We start from the raw sequence: 6,556 nt of genomic DNA, 5'->3' as shown, positions 1-6,556 counted from the left end.
ACAAGAAGGGATGATGTATTCCCTACGACGTTTATCAGTGAGGAGACCTCGTACGTTACAGATGATGATGGGTTCACTACAGGAGAACAGACTTTTAGCGGCGTTTTTTTTGTCTTTAGCGGCGTTTTTAAGCGCCGCTAGAACTATTAGCGGCGTTTTCACAAGCGCCGCGAAAAACGCCTCTATAGCAGGCGCCGAAAAAAATTGTGGCGTTTATTGACCATGACTTTTAGCGGCGTTTTTTTACAAACACCGCTAAAGACCATGACCTTTAGCGACGCTTTTCCCGCAAATGCCGCTAAAGATCATGACCTTTAGCGGCGCTTTTCTCACAAACGCCGCTAAAAATCATGAACTTTAAAAAATTATTTTATTTTAATTAAATAATATTTATTTTTATGTTAAATTTTATATTATGTTTAATTTTGAAATTTGAACTTTAAACTATATACTTTTAAGGATAAATAAAAATATTAATTAAATTAAATTTTCCATTAAAATTTAAACTTCAAAACTAAATATAAAAATTAATGAATTTAAATTTAATACATAAACATTGATTCAATATGTAATTTAATACATAAAAAAACACACACACAGAGAGACACACAAAGTATTACAATTTCTAAAACAAAATTCATCCTGGTGAGAATATAATGCCAAATCATCATCACCTCTAATTGCAATGCTTGCATATATAACTTAGTGAAGTACTTTGATCTTGATCTTGGTTAAGAGTTGTTCCAGCAATAAAGAAAATTGTTAAACGGAATCTCGGTCACCTGACTGAGCAAAACAAGGAAATTAGCTATACCATCTACTGTAATAAAAGTGAAATCAGTAAAAAGTAAACCCATAATAAAAAAACTGATGCTAGGCTAATCGTAAATTCTATTGTCGCTATAAATAAGTGACAGGCATAAGTCCAGTTTCATGTTGATGGACTTGTAAAGGCTTCAAAAAGAAAATAAGTAGCATATATGAAAAAGACAAAGGGTCAAATGAAGGTTAAAGGAGATGTCATGACGAACCTCACTAGATTTGACACATTTTTACCCTTAAAGTCCTACTCTTCCTTCTCCTTATCATCCTTGTAACCTCCATGTTTTAATTATTATCTTCCCATATGATCTCCAGGACATTGTCATTCACATCAACTTGCACTTAATTTTCAAGCACTGGAACACAATTCAGACATAAGTCCATAAATGAAACCATATTTTCCTACAATTCCTGTCATTGATTATAGACATATCATTTTATATTCTTCTAGGTCTTTACTCATTCTAACCTATATAATCATTGAGAATATTCATAATTTATTGAAGCATGAAATTTTTAAAAGATACATCGATTTAAGATTTTCAAACAACAAAAATGTTTGCTTTGTATTTCTAGTCTGACTTCCTTTCGGAAGTTAACCTTTAAACTTTCTGTAGAGGATTTATCCTGAGTAGGAAATAATAAGAGCATGGTAAGATAGTCTAGGTTCTATCTAATCTAACATGACAATTGCAACAAATGATGGCTCCAAATCGTGAGTCATATAAATAAAACATGTTATGCATAAAAATATGTCAACGCTACATTGCTGTCAAAAAGAAAATTCATTTTTCTTTGTAGGTTCACTAATAATAAAATAAAACAAGGGACAGTGCATCATATAAGAGATTATCCATTACCAGTTCCTGCATCATCATGGTGCTCCAAGATCTTGTAAACCTCCATTAGAGCAGCATAGCCATTGATCAATGAGAATGTACGTGAATGTGAGGCACATAATATGAGGCTCAGGGCCACAGGTCTAAGAAATTTGGCCATCTGCGTGAAAATGCCAATACCATTCGAATGAGAGCTTAGTGCTGTAGGCATACAAAATTAAATTAGTGTAGAAGATGCCCACCATAACTATAATAGAATTATCATAGGGATTATATTTGCTCGGAAAAGATTAGTAAAACTCTCAATGACAGCAGAAGCAGCAACACAAACAAGAGGGTATATGGGATAAAGGAATCTGCATGACAATTAAATATAATGGACTGTTATAGATCAAAGCAGGCAAGACCGATATTAAAGATTGTTCAGGACACGTAAAGAGACAATGACAAATGTGCTCTGTTTTGTTCCCTTGCAAAACATGCCATTCAAATTAGCCCAAAGTTTTGGACCAAAACAATTTCTGAACCCTCCTTGAAACTTCTAAAAGTCATATATTGGAATGTTCTTTATTAATTTATCTATTTTATGTTAGGGAAAAGCAGGAAACAAAATATAAACAAAATTTCCTAAAGACATTTAGGATAAAGATTAATTGTACCTTTCTTCTTTGTGCGGCTGCAGAGACATAAATGCCAGCCATATATAAAGAGGAGAGATTACAATAAACAAGTCAGGGGCATACTTTTTTCTTGCAATTTGGCAGAATTCCCAGGAAAAGCAAAGCAAGGATGAAACAGAAGTTGAAGTTGTTAAACCCATTCCTTATATAAAAAGTGGCCCTCAGTCCCATACAAATGGCTCTCGCCACCTCCTAATACATTATATACTAAGAGATTAAAAACAGATGATGTCCAGCGTTGGTAGTAGCAGTGATCAACGAGTATGGAGAGTGCCTGGAGAACGAACTTCAATTATTCACAATTAAACAACAAATGGAAAAACTAAATATAAACCAATTACAAATATGTTAATGTCAAACTCTAAGTTAAGATATCAAAACAATATATCCAGATATAATAACCAAATGGAATGATTAAATTTACTTACAAGAAGAGCTATTGAGGTGACAGCACCAGAAAGAAATGCTTGTTTGAATTGTTTATCTAAAGAGTAGAAGGTCAGTGGAAGAAATGCCAAGATTGAAAATGGCCAACCTAGGATTACACCCACAGCTGCAACAGCAACAGCCCATGCAGGTTTCTCAAGTAGAAATAACCCTGATGAGAGGCTCATAGCATACATAGAGAATGAACTAGGAAGAAAACCTGGAAAAAAATTATCACAGTGATAAAATATAGCAATTTGAGAGAAAGACAGAATTTGTTAGGCATTCTCATATAGCTTAAAAGCACATTTATTGATTACTTTGTTAGAAGCAGCTGAAAGCCTACAACCAACAAGGAAAAGCATGACAAACACTTATATATCATCATTCTGGAGATTGAAAAAGGAAGACGGAAAAAACCACTCACTTGTGCTGGCCAAGACCATTTTTGGATTAGTTAAATTGAAGTTTACATTTAATGGAGTAACTGATTTGCAATATAATCACATAGTTCATTTCACGTCCCATCATTCTCAATTCATTCTAGAAAAGCAAAAAGTGAAAACCGATACTTTTTTTTATTTTTTATTTTACTAGTCATATATTTTACCATTCATAGACCAATCATGACAGCAGCAGCTTTATTTATTTTCATTGTTTCCGCAAAGCTTCAAATTGGTCAGGTTATCAAATTTATTTTTTTAAATGCCACCTAATCCGATTTAACAGATCCACCTAATCCGATTTAACAGATGTTTTCTAGTGGTGTTATTAATGGAATTTTAATTTTAAATAAAAAAGAAGGGATCAAATTTAAAATAAACAAAGAATAAAGCGACTAAAAGCATAATTAGACCTCATAAGACCAGACATCAAAAGAAGCAATTGTTCCTTCCCGTCCCTTGCTTTACCCCCATTTCTACTCTGAGAATATCTTAATAGTTTTGGTTCTCATTTATGTCAAACATCTCAATGAAAAATAGTTATAAACCAACAAATGATAGCATATGAAAAACCCGGACGTACCAGTATGAAGATAAATCTCTCGATTCATCTACTTCATGCTTTCAACAGCCAGACATGAAAGTGAACAATTGACCGCTTTCAACACGCAAGCGCCCTTAACAGAAATAGAAATTAACAAAGTTAAACTACAAAATAAATTGTATAGCCATTGCAACCTTTTTATACAACAACAAGAAAAATGTCTCCGGCTAATGATGAGTGAGCTAAAAGGCTGAGAATCTAGATCTCTTTCCCACCAACAGCTAGCAAAAAAACTAAGCAGACCATACATCAATAATTGCCCTTTTAAGAAAAAAGAAACATCCTCAATAGCATGAATGAAAGTGAGTTATTTTATAACAGTTGCCATCTTCATTCCTAAACCAGCAAGTCCCTGCAAAGCTCTAGCCCTCTAAAAAAGTACAATGTCAAATAATACCAGCAAAAGGAATTTTGTAATTAAAATATGTATGTTCATATATATTTCTTATTCCTAAGCATTTTTCACAAACCACAATCTCAACGTAATAAAAACTCTCTGAGAAAGAGTAGCCATCCCAAAAAATGAATCCGCATAAAGCTCCATCCTTTTTAATCCGAATCGTTAATAAAAGCACTTCTGCATCTATAGCTTGGATTATTGGATGAATAATTTGGAGGAACTAAGCAGAACATAAGCAATAATAGTCAGCTAAACGAAGTGGCTGCGATACCCAGATACGTTTTATGGTTTATTCAGTAATAAATCAAGAAAAATTACAAACTTCACGTATAACCCAAAATTGAAAACCCAAAAAAGAAGAAAGTTGAGAGAAGGAAGAACCTGGTTTAGGATTAAAGATGGTGTTTGGTGAGAGAGATAATCTACCACGTATGGCAGTCTCCATGCCTCTCTGACTCTATATTTCCACACACAGTCTCTCCTCACTTCTGTCTAACGAAAAATGTTTTAAGTGAAAATTTAGGGGTTTCAGAGGGGGGAAATTTAGGGATAAAACCGCGCTTTATGTTTTAAGTGAAATGGTTTTTTTTAGCGTTTTTATTAAAAACGCCGTTATTGTTAATTTTTTTTGTGTAAAAACGCCATCACAAATTATTTTATTTTAAATAAAACGACGTCGTTTTGCTCTATTAACAGGTTTTTTATTTTATCTGCTAAAAATATTAGTTAAATAATTTTATAAAATATTTATTATTACTATTTTTTTATAAATTAGTTTTTATAGATAAAAAATCAAGTACTCGAAAATAAATATTGTGTATTTTAATAAGAAAACAAATAATTAAATGGCTGTAATTAATTATTAAGTTAAAATTATCCAATGTAAGCAATCAATCTCTCACATATCAAATTTCTATTAAAGATTGAGACGTTAATCATGATTTTATATTATTCTTTTCCGATCTAATCTCCATTTCATTAGAGATATTTCTTCCTAACTTAAATATAACTATTTTGCTAGAATTTGATGTGGAATGATTTTAGTTTTTGTATTTCATTTTTATTTGTTATAATCTGGTCCTATCCAAAATAGATAGTTACCTATCCATATCAATCATTACTTTTTTATTTATTTATCAATTTTTTAAATCTAATATTTAAATATATCAAATGGTTTAGATTAAATATTTATATATAAAAGTATTAATTGATTGTAAAAATTTTATCATTTAACAAATCTTAAGTAAACCTTAAATCCTAAACCATTTAATATATATAAAGTTTATCTATTATCTCTTAAATAATTTAAACTATAATCATAATTTTAATATATTAAAATTAATATTATCTTTTACAATTATATAATAAATTATTTAATATATAAATTAAAAATACTAATTAATCTAAACCCTAAATCCACGACCTCGACCCTAAACCTTAAATCATAAAACATAAACCCTTAACCCTTAACTCCTAAACCTTAAACCCCAACCCCTCTAAAACTTAAACCCTAACCCTTAACCCATAAACCATAATCCCTAAACCCATAATCTATAAAGCTTAAAATAGTAACTCATAAACATTAAACCATTAACCATATACCATAAACCCTAAACTATAATGATAATTAATTCAATATTTTGAAATTAATACTATCTCTTTTACAATTATATAAGAAAATATTTAACATATAAATTAAAAATAATTAGTCATATAAAATGATGTTATATCAATAATTGTGTTCGAATTTATGCTTTTGGGATTTAACCCATTGCACACTAAACCATTGTTCATGTATATTTTGGGATTTTACCCATTTTGATATATATATATATATATATATATATATATATATATTTAAAATAATAATTTATATTTATCTTATTTAGATTTATATTATAAAAAAATCTAAGATACATAAGTTAAGTAGTTTACCATATTTACCTCTAAACCCCAAACTCTAGGCCCTAAACACTAACCCATAACCCATAAACTAAATTAATTTTTTGCGGCGTTTTCCCAAAAGCGCCGCTAAAACCTCGATCTATAGCGACGTTTTTTCAAAAGCGCCGCGAAAACCTCGATCTATAGCGGCGTTTTTTCAAAAGCGCCGCTAAAACCTCGATCTATAGCGGCGTTTTCCCAAAAGCGCCGCTAAAACCTCGATCTATAGTGGCGTTTTTTCCAAAAGCGCCGTTAAAAACTGAGCAATAGCGCCGTTTTTCAAAAAGCGCCGCTAAAAGCTCAACCTATAGCGGCATTTTTTCAAAAGCGCCGCTATTGTTCAGATTTTAGCGGCGTTTTTACTGAAAACGCCACTATTACTCTATTTTTAGCGGCGT

The 6,556-nt window shown here is 31.3% G+C and overlaps 1 long non-coding RNA gene across 4 annotated transcripts; it reads right to left on the bottom strand.

Annotated features, from left to right (window-relative positions):
* Window positions 1-487: 487 nt before the first annotated feature.
* Window positions 488-4,774, bottom strand: LOC108459705 (uncharacterized). Of its 4 annotated transcripts, XR_008284016.1 has the most exons (8): window positions 4,596-4,774; window positions 3,794-3,887; window positions 2,770-2,987; window positions 2,321-2,615; window positions 1,904-2,017; window positions 1,683-1,821; window positions 1,032-1,178; window positions 488-786 (listed from the first exon to the last, which is right to left on the bottom strand). It is a non-coding gene; the product is annotated as an uncharacterized LOC108459705 (long non-coding RNA). The 4 variants fall into 4 exon arrangements; XR_008284015.1 differs by lacking the exon at window positions 1,032-1,178; XR_008284014.1 differs by lacking the exon at window positions 1,904-2,017 and having other exon boundaries at window positions 1,683-1,862.
* Between the last annotated feature and the right edge of the window lie 1,782 nt (window positions 4,775-6,556).

The sequence above is a fragment of the Gossypium arboreum genome, chromosome 6, assembly GCF_025698485.1.
Source record: "Gossypium arboreum isolate Shixiya-1 chromosome 6, ASM2569848v2, whole genome shotgun sequence".
NCBI lineage: Eukaryota > Viridiplantae > Streptophyta > Magnoliopsida > Malvales > Malvaceae > Gossypium > Gossypium arboreum.
The sequence above is the reverse complement of the archived record's forward strand: the minus strand, read 5'-3'. Positions and strand labels throughout refer to the sequence as shown.